The sequence below is a fragment of the Vicugna pacos genome, unplaced genomic scaffold (assembly GCF_048564905.1).
Source record: "Vicugna pacos unplaced genomic scaffold, VicPac4 scaffold_19, whole genome shotgun sequence".
Classification (NCBI taxonomy): Eukaryota; Metazoa; Chordata; class Mammalia; order Artiodactyla; family Camelidae; genus Vicugna; species Vicugna pacos.
The window spans coordinates 36,777,863-36,793,820 of NW_027328740.1; the positions used below are offsets into that span (position 1 = coordinate 36,777,863).

Here is a 15,958-nt window from a genome sequence, read left to right on the forward strand (position 1 = left end):
TTGGTGTCATAGCAAAGAAAAATTTGCCAAACCCAAGGCCATAAAGCTTAAGCCTATGCTTGTTCTCCTAGCTGTTTTATAGTTTTAGATTTCCTATTAAGATCTATGATCCATTTTGAGGTAAATTTTGTATATTTTGTGAGGTGTGGATCAAAGTTCATTTTTTTTTTTTGCGTATCACGATCTAATTGTTCCAGCACTACATGCTGAAAAGATCCTTTCTCCACAGCATCCTTTTTGAGAATCAATTGTCTGTATAAGTCTTGGTTTAGTTCTGAACATTCTATTGTGTTCCATTATTCTATTTTCCTGTTTTACACCAACACCATAATTTCTGATTACTGTAGCTTTATAAAAAAAAGTTTGAAAATCAGATAGTGCAAGTCTTCCAACTTTGTTTTTCTTGTTCAAAGTTGTTTTGGATTTTTGGGATCCTTTGAATTTTTATATGAATTATAGAATAAGTTTTTAAATTCCTTACATCCTGTTCTGCCAAAATTCCACCCATGTCTTTGGCCGTCTCCAAAGCCACATTTTCTGAAGAAGTCTCTCTAGATCCCAGGTGAAAGGAATTTCTCTTTCGTCTGTGCTCAAATCACATTTGATATTATTTGATTACATTTAATCATATTTGCCTGTATGTACTTGTCTGACCTTTCCAGCCATTTAGTAAATCTCAAAAGATTAGGAATCTTGACTTGGTTCCCTCTGTGTGCTGAGAAACTAGTTCTATGCTTTGCAGGAGTGAGCCCTGCAGTAAGAGGTATCTGCAGCACACATCTAGCTCATTGCTTGAATATTGTCAAGGAATTCTGCAGATTTAGAATTGTTTATTGATTGTTGTCTCCAAGACGGCTCAGTCTTTTTTATTTCTATTGCTACTGCTGCAGTTTCAAAGAACAATGGGCTAGTTATTTTCCAAATATCAAATCATACTCTAATTGTGTTGTCACGCAAATTATGTGCTGCTGTGTCTTAACAACCTGCTTAGTGTTCACAGGCTCCTTCACTCATGGAAAATTTGGGAGAATGTCATATCCTTAGAGATAGCAATGCTGTCTTTGGCGACCTGAGCAGCAGTATCTGAATTCACTCCTGCTGTTTTTCCAGTGTCCCCTCTAGACCTCCTCCAGCCCTCCATGGGGGGCCCTGCAGTTCTGCCCTAGAAAAGCCTGTTGCTTCTCAGGAAGACTTCCCTATGAAACATAACCATGTCCTTCTTGTGGGGACATTCAGTCCAGAGACCTGAAAGCAGGGGAAAATATTTAGCCTGCTTTTGGTAGAACCTAAATTCTTCCATACTTGTTAGAAGCAATTTCAATGAGGAAACTGTTTTGGCATCTAACAAATCAGCATAAATGACTGATGAGGAAGATCAGCTTCCCCATCCCACTCAGTCGTCATGTTGATGTGACACACACATTGGCAAACATTTTCTCCTGTGAGCAACATAAAGTTCAAGACGTTATGAATGGCTTTTTGTTTTTATTTCTTAGTCTTTCCACATTCACTGTGTCTCGTGAGATTATATGAATCCTGCTTATTTTCAGCCCAGCACTAAACTTTTTAAAAGGATCACGTGTTTAAAAGGCTAGTGGACAATTTTTTAGAAGACAGAAATCCTTAGATTTTGGTCCCAGAGTTGAATCTTGGTTAGTGGTGAATGAAAATTCCCATTAAAATTTTAAATTCAGTGATATAAAGTCTTAAAAATAGTTAAATATTAGTCAATTTCATTAAACACTATAAGAGTTATTTACCTTTAAGCCTGTTTCTGGGGCAATTTTGCAATGATTCCCTCCCTTTATCGATTCCCTCTTTATCAGAATCCTTGAGAGGCCCCTGTCATCATTGTCAGTATCATCATCATCATCATGGAACTGATTCTTCTGGAAGATTCTAGGAAAATAAAGAGATGGACGGGATTATGTATAGGTCAGTGTGTGCATATACAATAAGAACAGCTGTCAGACATTAGATGCAAGATACCCATTTCATTTAGGGGAGAATGTGGTCATGAAATCCTGATGTGGTGAATGAAGGAAGCGGTGGGAACAGGATAGTCAATGGAAAGGAGGAGGAAGTGAGTGAATTGGAGAGCATAGATCCTTGGTTAGTTGATCAGCACATTGGTGAGAATGAGGGGAGTGTGATGGCAGAATCATGTCCCTCCCCGGCCACAGGGTAGCCACCTGTGACATGTTACTGTACATGGCAAAAGGGATGACAGATATTTTAGGATTAAAAATCTTAGAGGATTTCTGTCTCCTAAATTGTCTATTAGTTAGCCTTTAAACCCATGATACATTATTATAGATTAGTGCAGGGGCACAAATAAAAAGGATTCATATAATCTCACCAGACAAACTGAATGTAGAAAGGATAAGGAAGAAAAACAAAAAGTCACTTATAAGTGCCTTGAACCATAAATTGCTCATGAGGAAATGTTACACAAGGTGAATGTCACAGCCACATACATACTGCCTGAGTGGGATGGGACAAGGGGATCCAGAGATGAGACAATAGGGTGAGTAGTCTGGATTGTCCAGGTGGGCTGAATGTAATCACAGGGGTCCTTAAAATGGAGGATATTTCCCAGCTGAGTTTAAAATCAGAGGGAGGTGTAGCGATGGAGCAATGTTCAGAAAGGCTGCTGACCATGAAAATGGAGGAAGTTGAGGGGCACAAGCTAAGGAAGGTGGGTGACCTCTGTAAACTGGAAAAAAAAAAGGAAACATTCTCTTCTAGACCCTCTAGGAGGAAGGAACCCTGCTGGTATCTTGAATTTATCCCAATGAGAACTGTGTTGGATCTCTGACATCCACAGCCATAAGCTAATAATTCTGTGCTGGTTTAAGCTATTAAGCTTATGGGAATTTGTTACAGTGGTAATAGGAAAATAACATAGTGAGTGGTAGTGTAAGGGATTAAAGGTCTAGGATGGGGTGTGGAGAGAATTCTGACATTTACACCTAAAAACAACCAGGTGAAGTGGGAAGGTGTTTTAAGGAAGACCTACCTGGCAGGGCTGTCAAGCAGACTGGAGTGAGCGAATCCTTGGAGTTAGAGGAATCAATTAAACCTCACAAGGAAAATAAGAAATAAAATGTAGCAGGGCTTCAGTGTTAGTAGATGTAGGAATGGAAATGGGCAGAGAGATATAAACATTATTTTGAAATTAGCTACAGGTTTGATGACTGCATGTTTGGGAGAGTTAGCCAATGTGTGGACTGAATGCATCCCCTCAAAATCCATATGTCGAAACCTCATCTCCCAGGGTGATGATATAGGGATGCGGGGCCTTTGGGAGGTGATTAGTAGGATAAAATGAGGTCATGAGAGTAGAGCCCTCATGAATGGTATTAGTGTTCTTATACAGGGCCCCAAAGTGCTTGCTTCTCTCTCCTCTCTGGGCCATGAAGATAGTGGGAAGACAGCCATCTTCGAGCTGGCAATCCTCTCCCAGATACATTGACCTTGAAAGCCTCAGCCTCCAAACCATAAGGAATATGCTGGTTGTTTAAGCCACCCGACACACGGTAATTTGTTACAGAATCCCAGACTGACGAAGACAGTGGAGAATGCCACTGTGTTTTGCACTGATTGCCTGGAGAATGCTGAAACCCAGGGAAGTGGGCAGCACAGACGTTTACTCATTTAATCCTGCCAACACTGTAGGGGATAGAGTCTACATTTTCCTCGCTATTTAAAAGGTAAGGAGAAAGAGGCACAAATAATAACAATGACAACGACAACAACAACAACAACAGCAACAATAATTTGTCCAAGATTCACACAGAACTCCCTGGAGGGAGAGTGAGAATTAGTACTTATGCAGGCTGGCCCCAGAGCCCCTGCTCATAACTACTAAGTCAGATCACCTTGCTTATTTAATCAGTTTTTTTCAACTGTGATATGAGTGTACTGTGCCCAGTAACTTATAATTTCAAAATACCTCACTGTAAGGGAAACATTAGTCGCAGGCATTACAACCCACAGAAAGCTAGACATACAAAAATAACTTGTTAAGGCAAGATAACCAATAATGTTTTTAAATATTATACCTGCTGACCCTTTGCAATAAAGTGTTTATTTATAATTCTGTCTGGCTACAGAATAACATCATAATCCTGCATGTGGCTGGTGGCTCCCGTGTTGGACAGCACGGGTCTAGAGAATTTAAATGACTTGCCCAGCCTTGCCCAGGAAGCTCGTGGTGGGATCAGAGCTATAGTCTGGGACTGTTCCTTCCTATCCAAGTCCCTCATGGAAGTTTAGAAGCTTCTCCTTTGGTGCCCAGCTGTCTATCCGTACTTATGACATCTTGTCAGGTGCCCCGGCCTGCTCCTGAACATCAGCCAGAACCCACTTCTGCTCTTTTTTGGCCAGGTAATACCTTCTAGCAACTTCCATTGCCTTCTTGGCATCAGTTTTTACATGGAAGGGTAGTGGCTAGAGAAGGAAATGTGTCCACATGACAGGTTTTTCATAAATATAGTAGGAGTGGTCAAGAGAAGAAAACCTCAGGAATACGAGTGGAAGCAGGTCATTTAATATACCAAATGCGTACTTTCAATGTATGTTTGTGTTTCCGAGTCCACGCTTGTTCTACTCGTGCATTATAGGCCAACACATCAGGAGACAAGGATTTGGGGCAAGAAATAGCGGCTTTAATTTGTAAAGCCAGCGGAGAAGATGGTAGACCAATGTCCTGGAGAACCATCATCCCAAGTCAGAATTCAGGCTCTTCTTATATTAAAAAGGGGAAGCGGGAATGCTTGGTTGTTGCAAACTTGGTGTATGAATTCTTTGTTGTTAGAATCCTTTGTTCTTGCAGCTCTTCACCTGGGTCAGATCCGTGTAAACCTCCAACAAGCAAATGTTATTTTCTATTCTGTATCTTGTTATCTTTATACGAATGGAAAAGTGATAATATCCTTCAAAGTCAGAGCCTTGAGAATAGGGTCTCCTGTATATTTCAGGATCTAGGCAACATTGTTTCACAAAAGGTGCAGAAACAGCAAGACTAAGCCTAGGAAACAGGGCACAGGTTTAAAGTCAAAGGAACAGATCTAATATGGAGTCAGATTTGTTCTTTCCTATTTCAGTAGTGCCATGGAGAAGGCACTGTGGGCAGCTTTCTGTAGGGTCCTGGAGGCTTTCTCTCTCAGCCTCTGTGCGCCTCTATTGAAAACCCGTCATCGCTATCTGGCCTGCTGGAAAACCAATCCGCCTGTTTTGCCCTGAAGTTGTGTTCTGTTTATAACTCATCTCTACTCCTTGGAAAACAACTCAATAAAAACTCAGTTGGTTTCCCACCAGCCCTGAGCAGGGGTGAGGGATAGCATGTTATTATTTTATAAAAAAAAATATAAAAAAGTTTTAAAACAGCACTGGGCACATAGGAGAGAGACAATCAATGCTTCCTGGCTTAAATCGAAAATGATGACTCAGTGAGTCTATGGCTGCTGTATTTGCTGAACTAGTTACTCCTTTGCTCCATTACACATTTATTTTAACTGAAAAAGAAATATATGCATATGGTTAAAAAAATTCAAACAGAGCAAAAAACACTCAAGTGAAAGAAGTTTTCCCTCATCCTCTGTTCTTACACGCCTCCCTGGAGATGCCAATGTTTACAATCCTTTGTGTGCTTTTCCAGATATGCTATGCAAGTTCCCACCAATGTATGTAAATTCCTTTAAAGTTTTACTTATTTTTAACTTTAAGGGATTTAAATCCTCAAGTGGCTTCTGCCACAGTAATAGAAAAGAAGAAATCTGACTCCATATTAGATCTGTTCCTTTGACTTTAACCCTGTGCTCTGTCTCCTAGGCTTCTTCTTGCTTGTAAAACAATGTTGCCTAGAGCCTAAAATATACAGGAGAGCCTATTCTGAAGGCTCTGACCTTTAAGGGTATTTAACACTTTTCCAATCATATAAAGATAACACGTTGCAGAATAGAAAATAACGTTTGTTTTGTTGGAGGTTTACAGAGATCTGACCCAGGGAGATAGCTGCAAGAACAAAGGATTCTAACAAGAAGGAATTCCTACACCAAGAAGTTTGCAAAAACCAAGCACATAGGAAAGCAGCCTGAATTCTGACTTGGGGAGATGGTTTTCCAGGACATTAGTTTGCCATCTAGGTCTACAGAAACTTGCTATTCCATGCCCCAACACTTGGTCTCCCAACTTACTGGCCTGTCCTGCACTGAGGAGAATGAATTTGGACTCAATAACACTTCTACCTACCTAGCAAGTTGGACACTGGGACTGAGGGCAGCTCTCCCACACACAGGGGCCTACGGTGAGCCCTTGATTATTCCCCGAGGTTGGGGTGTGGTTTACCCAGGAGGGATGGGGACTCTACACCAACACTCAGGCAGTCTGCTCCTTCTGGGGCTCTGACATTTTACCTCCCGCTCCCTGCCAGCCCAACATTTGGGACAGTGGAGCTAAGGCAGAGATCGTGCCTGCCTGTTTCCCAGCGTGTAAAAGGGGAATATGTACTCTTCCCAAGGTAGTTCTGAGAAACAACACCTGCGGGTGCTTGGTTCCCTGAGCAACAGTAAACCTAGCTCCTTGTGGGGGCAACGGGTATGATACCCGTAGGGTTTCTGCAGAGACCTTAGCTGGAGGGCTGGGCCAGGGACGTAAAATATGAGCTGTGGGCAATGACGGGTAAGAGAAGGGTGTATAGGCAGGACTGCTGCCTCCTTCGGGGTGCCACAAGAGGTAAAACGCTTTCTCCCCATCTCTGTTACTCCCCTCCCAATTCCAGATAACTGCCTTCCCTCTGCTCCTCCTGTCCATGTGTCTCCCTCCACTTTTCCCCGCCTCCCCTCCTCCTCCCCTATTCTCCCTCCCTCGGTTCCCCTTCTCTCTCAGGACCCAGAGCGGATCGCTGGCCCTCCTGCGCATGCGCAGTTGCTGCCAGCTGGACCGCGGGTTGGAAGCTCCAGCTCCGAGCCGGGGATCGGCCCCAATGGCTTCTCAGCTCTGTCGCCCTGTAGGCCTTTGGCTACTGCCTGGGGCCGGGGCCTCTGGCTGTGGAAGTGCAAGGTGAGGGGATATCGGGAAAGGGGTGAGGCGGCTGCGGGAGGGCGGTCGGCGTGTCACAGCCCCCCAGGGCGCCAGTCAGCGTGTGTTCAGCTGGATTGCTCGGGCCAGACCCCTCTGCCCGCGCCACCTGCCCCGGCGCCCCGGCCACAGCTGTCCAGGGCCAGGTGTGCCCCTGCGCCTCTTGGCCCAGCCGGGCTCCCCTCAGTCCGCGGATGGCGTCCGCTTCCCCTCTCCCGCCCGCGAGTCCTCCTCTCCCGGGCTTCCTCTCCTAGGCCGCCGACCCGTCCCCACCACTGGGCGGGCTGTGTCCCGGGCGGGCGGGGTCTGCACACCCGGACGGGGCGGGCGGCTTGGGCTGGGGCTGGGGCTGGCCTCCGAGCGGGGCTGCAGCCCGCGTCCCCCACCCCGCTCTCCCTGCCCCGCGACCCCGGGGCTGCCTTCCTCTCCCTTTCCCGATCCCTGAGGTCCAGATTAGCGGCGTGGGCGCTGCTCCCCAGGCTGAGAGCCCGCGGCTGTAACTCCCAGCTTCTCCTGGTGGAGTCGGGAAAAGGGAGCGGCAGTGCTGAGGGAGCTTCTGTCTCCTTGATCAGGATTTCTGCCCCAGGTAAGTACCTTGAACACTTTCAGGTGTTATGATGGCGGTGCTTGTTGATGTCACATGTTTTTATACTGAGAGGGATTACAGTGGTGAAAGCAGGGCTTGGTTCAGTTAAAAATGAGCTGAAGGCATGAGGCTGTCTCATCCTCCATCATTCACTCTCCCAGGGTGAAACGTGAGACCGTCGATCTTAAAAAGATACTTATAGTCCCTAACTAGTCCAGCCCAGCTATTGTGTGTTAACAGGAACAGCACAACCCGAGGCGTTGGAGACCCAGGGACATTGCACTCCTAAAGAGCTCCTGGCAAAATCTGGTTTGTTTTGTTTTTTTTGTTTGTTTGTTTTACTTAAATTGTGGGACAGACTAGTAGTATAGAGGGAAAAATAATTGGCAAGAAGGATTTTTTCATATAACAGCTTTATTGTGATATTGTTCACACACCATGAAGTCCACCCACTTGAATGTTACAATTCAGCAGCTTTTAGCATATTCACATTTGTGCAACCATTATTATTCCAGAACGTTTTCATCACATCAGAAAGACCAGTTGAAATGCATGACCTATCCACCCCTTCCCAGTGGTGGTTCTAAAGAAGTTTCTTGGCTGTTCCTGACCATAAATTAACTTGTTACATTCCATGAAATATCTGGGAGGAATTCTAATCAGAATTGCAATGAATCTGTCTATCAAAGCAGGAAGAATTAATGTCTTTATGGCATAAACTTCTTCTACACATGAATATATCTGGGACCCTATCTTTTCATCTGTCCAGAGCCAGGCCTATGGGAAATCCTCATTAATTCTTGGGTTTGTGAATGATGAGATTCAATACATCATTAGATGCAACTGTAGCCTTTCACTGAAGAGAAAAGTAACCTCGTAGAAGCCAAGTGATTCTCTGATGGTTAGAATGAGTGACCGCCAGTGCTGGAGTATTCGAGTGGACTTGGTGCTTGCAGAGTTCTCCACCACCTACAGCTAAGGGGATTACCGTGTTCTTTTACTTTTTTTTTTTATGGCGTTGCTTTTATTTTTACTTATTATATAAAATTATTTTCTATTGAAGTGTTGTAAATTTACCATGTTAGCTTCAGATGTACAGCAGAGATTCAGTTATAAGCTTATGCATATGTATATAAATGTTTTTCAGATTGTTTTTAGTACAACTCATTACAAGAAATTGAAAATAGTACCCTGTGCTATATAGTAGGTCCTTGTCATTTATTTTATATTTATTAATGTGTATCTGTTAATCCTCCCTTTCCTGCCTGCTAACAACAGTTTGCTTTCTATGTCCATGAGTCTATTTCTAGCAGCACCGTTTTTGCTAGCAATATATGCTGGTTGGCTCTTTTCTGTTTCCGTAGTTGCATCTTATGTGTGGGCGTTTTTCTTCTGGTGGGCCTGTGTGTGGTTTGCACACGTGATAATAGAGATCTGTATTTGGGAGAACTCCAGGCCTCGTGTAGTCCCTCGTATGGAGTGCCCACTGAACTGATGCTTGAACTTGGAAAAAAACAGTAAATTTTGGAATTTCCACTATGGTTGAGACTTCCAGGTTTCTATAACCTCTTTAGCCCACCTAAATTTTGGCTGCACCCAATACTGGATAATTTGGTGGAACTTCATGGTATGGTGGTGTAGAGACAGGGCCTTGTATGCTTCTTCTCTTTCCTTTTTCTAACAATCATTTTCCTGGGCCTTCCAGGTACTCCCCCAGAAGGGCCCAGGGCTGGCTTGGTGTTGCACTGAGGCAATATTTGTTAATAAGTCCCTTTCCTCATCTCTTCTGAGCCTCCATTTCCTTCTCTGCACAATGAAGGCTTAGACTAGATAAGTGCTTTTCAGTTTCTTTTAAAGCCATGTTTCCTTTGAGAAACAGAAAATTCAAATCTCTCCTCCCATCACAACCCTTTAGATTTTGACACGTCCTCCAAGGAGTCACATAGCTCTTTGTGGTAAATTGACGTGATTGTGATTCCACGTGGCACAGAAAAGACTCTTCAGAGATTTATTGCAGGGAGAGGGCAGGAAAGGGGCAGTATGTCACACTTTCTTGTGTGAGCACTGGAGCAAAGGCTTGGGTTTAAATACAGTGTCTGATGTGGCATCCCTCTAATCTTGCACAATGTGATAAACCTCTATCCCTAGTTTCTTAATGTGTCAAGTTGGGGTGGTAATGTTTTAAGGCTTTTGTGAAACATTATACACATAAGCCATTTGTGTCTCGGTAGATACAAGACCTGCTAGAGAGTCGGAATTTCTTTAAAAATACATATATATTGTCCACATCACTCTGTCTGTGTGTATTTTGAAGTTCCTGGAGGGTGAGGGTTGAGTGTAATGTCCATCGTGGGACAGGTGGCCCATGGGTCTGTGTGCCTCAGATTGCCCCCTCCTCCCCAGTCCTCTTCCTCTCAGTCCAGGATGAAGTTCCCTAGTAGATTTACACACAGGTCTTGTGGAAATGGCTTTTCATTTTATTGTTTCACCAAGGAGGGTTGCCATCATGATCTCTGTGGTCAGGTTTTGGTGACCTGAAGGCTATGCAATTGGGGATTTCTATTTTATAAAAAGAAAAAAAATTACAAATACAAAATTAGACCTAGGTTGGTGGCAGGGGCTTTTGAAAGTGGGGACCATTAGCTTTTTTAGCTTCAGGTGCAGTGGCCTCTGTCCACGAGGACACATCTTCATGCTCTGAATTTGGAGGGACCAGTGGGTTCAGTGGGAATATTTACTGAGTGCATCTCATGGGCTGCGCATTCTCTTATTTGTACTGTGTGTTCCTTATTTGAGACGGTGAGCTGATTTAAACTCAATAGCCTCTTTAAAATAATAGACTTTTTATTTTTAGATGTAATGTAGATTCCCATGTAGTTGTAAGAGATAATATGGAGAGGGCCTATGGACTCTTTGCCCAATTTTCTTTAATAGTTCCATCTTGCAAAGTTGGGGTACTATTCATTCGTGACTCACTAACCCTTTTAGGTTTGTGTTATTGCCCTCATTTCTATTTATGAATAAACTGGTGTTGAGAGAAGCACACAGGTCTGCCCAGGTCACCCACGTGGTTAGTGAAGATTTGGGTGGAACGTGGGCTTGGCATTTCCAAGCAGTACCATTATGATGGTCTGTGGCAGGGAGCAGCATTCACTTTGCTTGTTTATTCATTCATTCAACAAACATTTATTGAATAAACTCTGTGGGTCAGATGCTTTCATAGGGTTATCTGATTCTTCAGCAGTATGGAGAATCAGGTAATGTTTTCTTTTTCTTTTTTTTTTTAATATGAGAAAAATATCTCTGAGAGGTTATAATCTCCCCAAAGGAAAAATAGCTCATAAATGAGGGATAGTACATTTGTACAGTTCCTTCTTCTTATGCAGGTGGTACCCTAGGCATTTTACATTTGCAAACTTCCATAATCCAGATATATTCTTGTAAGGCAAGAAGTTTTTTTTTAATTGAAGTATAGTCAAGTTTACAATGTTGTGTCAATTGCAAGGTGGTTTTTTTTGAATTTTGAATGGAGAAAATATTTTTTGAGGGGGTTAATTAAGTTTATTTATTTGTTTCATTTTTCTAAAATGAGGTACTGAGGATTGAGCCTAGGTCCTTGAACATGCTAAGCACGTGCTCTACCACTGAACTGTACCCTCCTCCCCAAAGCAAGTTTTCTTACCCATTATTCTGCACCTTAGGAGTTCAAATAAATTGGCGTTGAAATCCAGATATTTTGATCCTACTATGGTTCTTTGCATTATATCCTGCTGAGGGGTGGGGAAGCAGTTCCTTTATTCATTCATTTATTCAGCAGTTTTGAGCACCGACTTTGCATCAGGGCCTGCCTAGGTGCTTGGAAACAGAAAACAAGAAATGATCCTTTTCTGCAGGGGATGGAAGCCTAGACCAAAAGCTGGGTAATGTGATCTGAGCTTCAGTAGCCATGTGCAGATGCTGAGGACAAAATTATCCCCGATTTGCTTGGACTTCCCTTGCCTTCTGGCTGGTGCACACCAGGTCGCCGCATCCCAGTGAGGCCCGCAGCCCACAGCACAGTATGTACATCGATTTACCCTCCCTTCTCGGCAGGGCCTGCAACATGAACGCCCCTGACTACGTGCAGTGCGCTGAGGACCACCAGACTCTCCCGATTGTGGTCCAACCCGTGGGGATCATCTTAGAGAATTTCTTTTGCATCTATAATGGAATCTCCTTGGTGAGCCAGATCAGACCGTGCGGCTCCCAGTGGGCACTCTGTATCTACTATAGGTATCTCTATGTGCCCGAGAATGGATGGAGTGACTTCCAGACCCACCGCAATGTCATGGGCCTTGTCACCATTACTGACTGCCTCTTGGCCAAGACCTTCTAGAAGCTCCACGCACAGAGGAGCTGTATGGCACCACGCTCTACGACTCTCAGCTCTTTGTCTTTGTGCTGTATGGGGAGGTGGCCGAGCAGCCGCACACCGACGTGGCCTTCAATCTACGAGGACTGCAGGGTGGTGGAGAAGAGGATCGACGACTTCACTGAGTCACTCTTCATCTTGCCCAAGTCCAAGTGGCTGGATGGGGACCGCGAAAATTCTGGGGAGAAGACCCCCCTCCTCTACATCCTATTTGAGAAGGAGGACTTCGTGGGACTGGACACAGACAGCAGGCAAGTCAACCTGAAGGCCGGGCCACCCTGGCTGTGTGACAGATTGCTTCCCTACATCCAGAATGGGATCATCAAGGAGGAGGGCTTTCTTGTAGCCAAGGCGGGAAGGAGGTGTAGCCCGCCGGTTTTCAGACGTTTAAAACTAAATCCGCCTTTGTTTCAGAGAGATCCTTTTAGGGTTAGTGTGGACACTTACTCCCCCTTTTCAGCCAGGACACTTGGGGGGACCCCTGGAGTTGCTGTCCAATAGAGTAGCCACAGCTACTGATTTTAGTAGTGCTGGGGAGGAGGCCGGTCTGAGCTGAGATGTGCTGTAAGTCAAATGCACATCAGACGCTGAAACTTGTCTAGTAAAAAGAATATAAACTATCTTGTTACTTTCTATATTGATTACACGTCAAAATGATAGTATTTTACATACAGTAGAATAAGTAAGGTCTGTTCTTAAAATCAGTTACTTGGTTTTTTTTTGTTACATTTTAAACGTGGCAACTGGGAAACGTTATTTACATGACTCTCATTTCATTCCTGTTGGACAGCCTGTCCTGGGACAGTTTCATCCCTTTGCTTATAAATGAGACTCTGAATCCCGAGACGCAGAACGAGGTGCTGGTTGAGCTCAGGGTGGAGCCGATGTCTCCTGCCTCCCAGGCCCAGCACCAGCACGGCTCAGGCCCTCTCCCCTGCCTGACAGCCACCATGCCAAGTTAGGACATCAGAAACACTGCCAGGGGCTTCCGAATTAGCTCCTTACGCAGGGAAAGGCGTGTCACGGTGTATGGGACACAGCAGGGAAAAATTCGTCCTCACTTTGTCCCTGTGATTAGGTCAAAGGCCCCACTCTGCCTTGGAAGTGCAGACGATCACTTCTGGGCTGCCTAACCCCTCACCCTCTACTATGTTTCCCTGTGTATCTTTCAAGCTGTCCCTCGGGCAGAAGAGGGTGAGACGTCTTTGCCGAGAGGTGGTCCCCCTTTACTGGGGAGAGTGAGGTGAGCTGTGTCCCCCCGGCCTACGGCCTCGGGCCTTGAGTCTGGAGAGCGCTCATGGCGGTCCCACAGGTGACGGTCGGAGGACATGGCACGTGCTGCCGGGCCCACTGTGCAGGAGGGGCTCTGTGATTCTCTGTGATTCTAAGGTCAGATTCTACTTTCTTGTTGTTGGTAAGATGGAGGAGAAGATGCCAGAGAATTGATAAAAAGAAAATCCACACCAGTCCTGTGAATGACAGACACAGGGGATCCGTGTCCCACCTGCGTGTGGTGCCTGGCAGGCTCTGGAATAATTTTCACTTCCTCCCCGGACATTCCTCTATGGCTTAAGGAAGGGGAGAGGCATGTCGTGGCCATGATCTGTACTTGTCCTCACAGGGCCCTGTGATCTACATGCCCACACTACACTTCTGCTCCTTGGAGATGAGGTGTCAGGTTTAGGAAACTGGGCACTGCTGAGGGCATAGCTGCCAGAACCGTGCTACACCAAGACTGGCTCCGTTCACCTCACCTGTCACCTCCTGTTGAGTCCTAAGGCGTCATTCAAGGTAGGTGCATCGGTGCAATGAAAGCAGGGACCTCCTTCACCCCCTGGACAGACTGGTGGGTGATCAGTGGAAGCCTGGAGCCCTGCCCCAGCCCCACGCCAGTGCCTCCTATTTTGTCATAGGAGGCACTGGTGACATTTTTGCTCAGCAACTGCTTGGCTCTGATTCTGCAGAGCCAACAGAGAATGCCAGCTTGTTTTTGCCTTTTGAAGTCTGCCCTTGGGATTTGGCGGAGTAGCTGGATGTGTGCTTAGCCCATAGTGGTTGACACTGTCACCATTGTTTACCCAGAACCTCGTGTACCAGGCATGGCTGCCGGCATCAAAATACAGCAGCACATTAAACCTCCCTCCTGGTGGGTCTGTCTGTTCTGGTACCATAAGGGCTCAGCCAGCATCTGAACGTCAGTGAGATAACGTGGCCAGTGAGCTCGGGTCAAGCACGTTCTCCTCCAGTGACTTTTACTCCATTGTTGCTTTTACTATTACACAGTCATTAATTTTTTAAACAATGCTTTGGTTCAGGAGCAGAACCTAATTCTCCCCTGTTCCTCTTGGTGGGAGTGAGTAAAGTTGTCCAGCTTGAAATGCGACCACATTTTGTAGCTCAAAAGCTGTCTACACGCATCTAGGTGAAGTTTTGGTTTGGGGCGCTGACCACGTTGGGGTCCCCCGGCAGGATCGCTCCCCTCAGGCCCCTGCCTTCCCTGGATCAGGAGGTGAGGGTGGGTCTCACCGTCCCCGCGTCCCTGTCCTCATCACACTCACGTAATTTCTTGTAAATGCTGTCAAAGTCATTTTTGTTCTCGTGTGTTTCTAATTTTGGCTGTTCCTCTATTCCTTTTTCTATTTTCCTTTATCCCTTATACCACCCCGTGAGCATGTTGTTCGGTCTGAAAATGTGGGCTGTGCACACCCTGCATTGGAATAGCCAGATCGCCCTCTGTGCCGTCTCCATCGCTATAAAAAGCAAAAACTTAACAGTTGCCATGATTCGTATATTATCCTAGTCATCTTATTTTCTACTTTTTTGGAATTTTTGCTATGTTAGCACATCACCCACTGGAGTTTGATATCTGTTAAAGTCCTTGCTTTGAGGAACCTGTTAGTTCGTCCTTATATTTGGTAACAAATGCTCTCTTACTAATTTTGTTTATTTGTTTTGAAGAAGTGAGATGCGAATTGATTTAGGCGGCTGCTGAGGGATTTTTTTCATGGAGTATTTAAACTTGGAAAGTCAAAATCTGCAGCACCTTGCTTGATTCTGGCTTTTACACAAACGTGCTCGGCACACGGTTCCTGGCTGTCGCTGTGTGACGTGCGTGACGGCGCTTCCTGGCCGGCGGTCACTGGTGAGGAAGTGGCCGGCTCGGGGGTGAGCAGCTGCAGGGGACGCTGTTGGAGGAAGCAGTCACCGGTTTTTTGTTTTTTGGTTTTTTTTTTTGCATTCACCTTCCCAGTGCCATTTACTTTACTTTGCATTCATAGAGGGGCAGGCGCGGGCCTAAAACCATGCCACTCTTTTGTTCCCTTTATGAGGCTGGTTTTTCTAAGTATCAGGAAAACATTGCCTTGTCCTAAGGAGCTGGTTCACTTGGATCTGGTGGACACAGGGACCCCTAAATGGGACCATAGCTTCCTCTCTGCTTCAGCCAGTGGGCATTCAGAGCCGGGTCTGTGGTTTGCCTCAGCAGCCGTGCAGGCCTCCCTGCACCGGCCTTTACTTTTACCCCTTTTTGGCAGTAAATAGCTGACTCTGTGTCTGTTGCAGCTGATGTCCACCACTGACGGCCGTGTGGTTATTTTGCGGTAGTGAGTCTCCAACACCCCTGTCAGCCGTGAAGGGACCTTGCATTCTCACCCCGACCCTGGTTCATCTCACCCAGGGAAAGGGCTTGGCCACCACCGTCATGCTGGACATGAGGCCTTGTTTCTCCTTTCATGCTCTGGTCCAAATGTGGACACTTCATCCTTCACTGACTTGGTCTCGCTTGAGACAGTCCAGACTTTCTGAAAGAGTCCATCACATTCTGGGGGGGAACAGAACAGAAGTAAGAGTCGCAAGTAGGAGTCTAGGCTGTCTGGGTT

At 45.4% G+C, this 15,958-nt stretch overlaps 1 protein-coding gene across 1 annotated transcript in view; it reads left to right on the forward strand.

Annotated features, from left to right (window-relative positions):
• Positions 1-7,393: 7,393 nt before the first annotated feature.
• Positions 7,394-15,958, forward strand: part of LOC140692911 (uncharacterized) — an 87,600-nt gene continuing 79,035 nt past the window's right edge. Inside the window, exon 1 of the mRNA XM_072957120.1 lies at positions 7,394-7,669. The gene's annotated coding sequence lies outside the window, so the exon portion shown is untranslated. The remainder of the gene's footprint in view (positions 7,670-15,958) is intronic.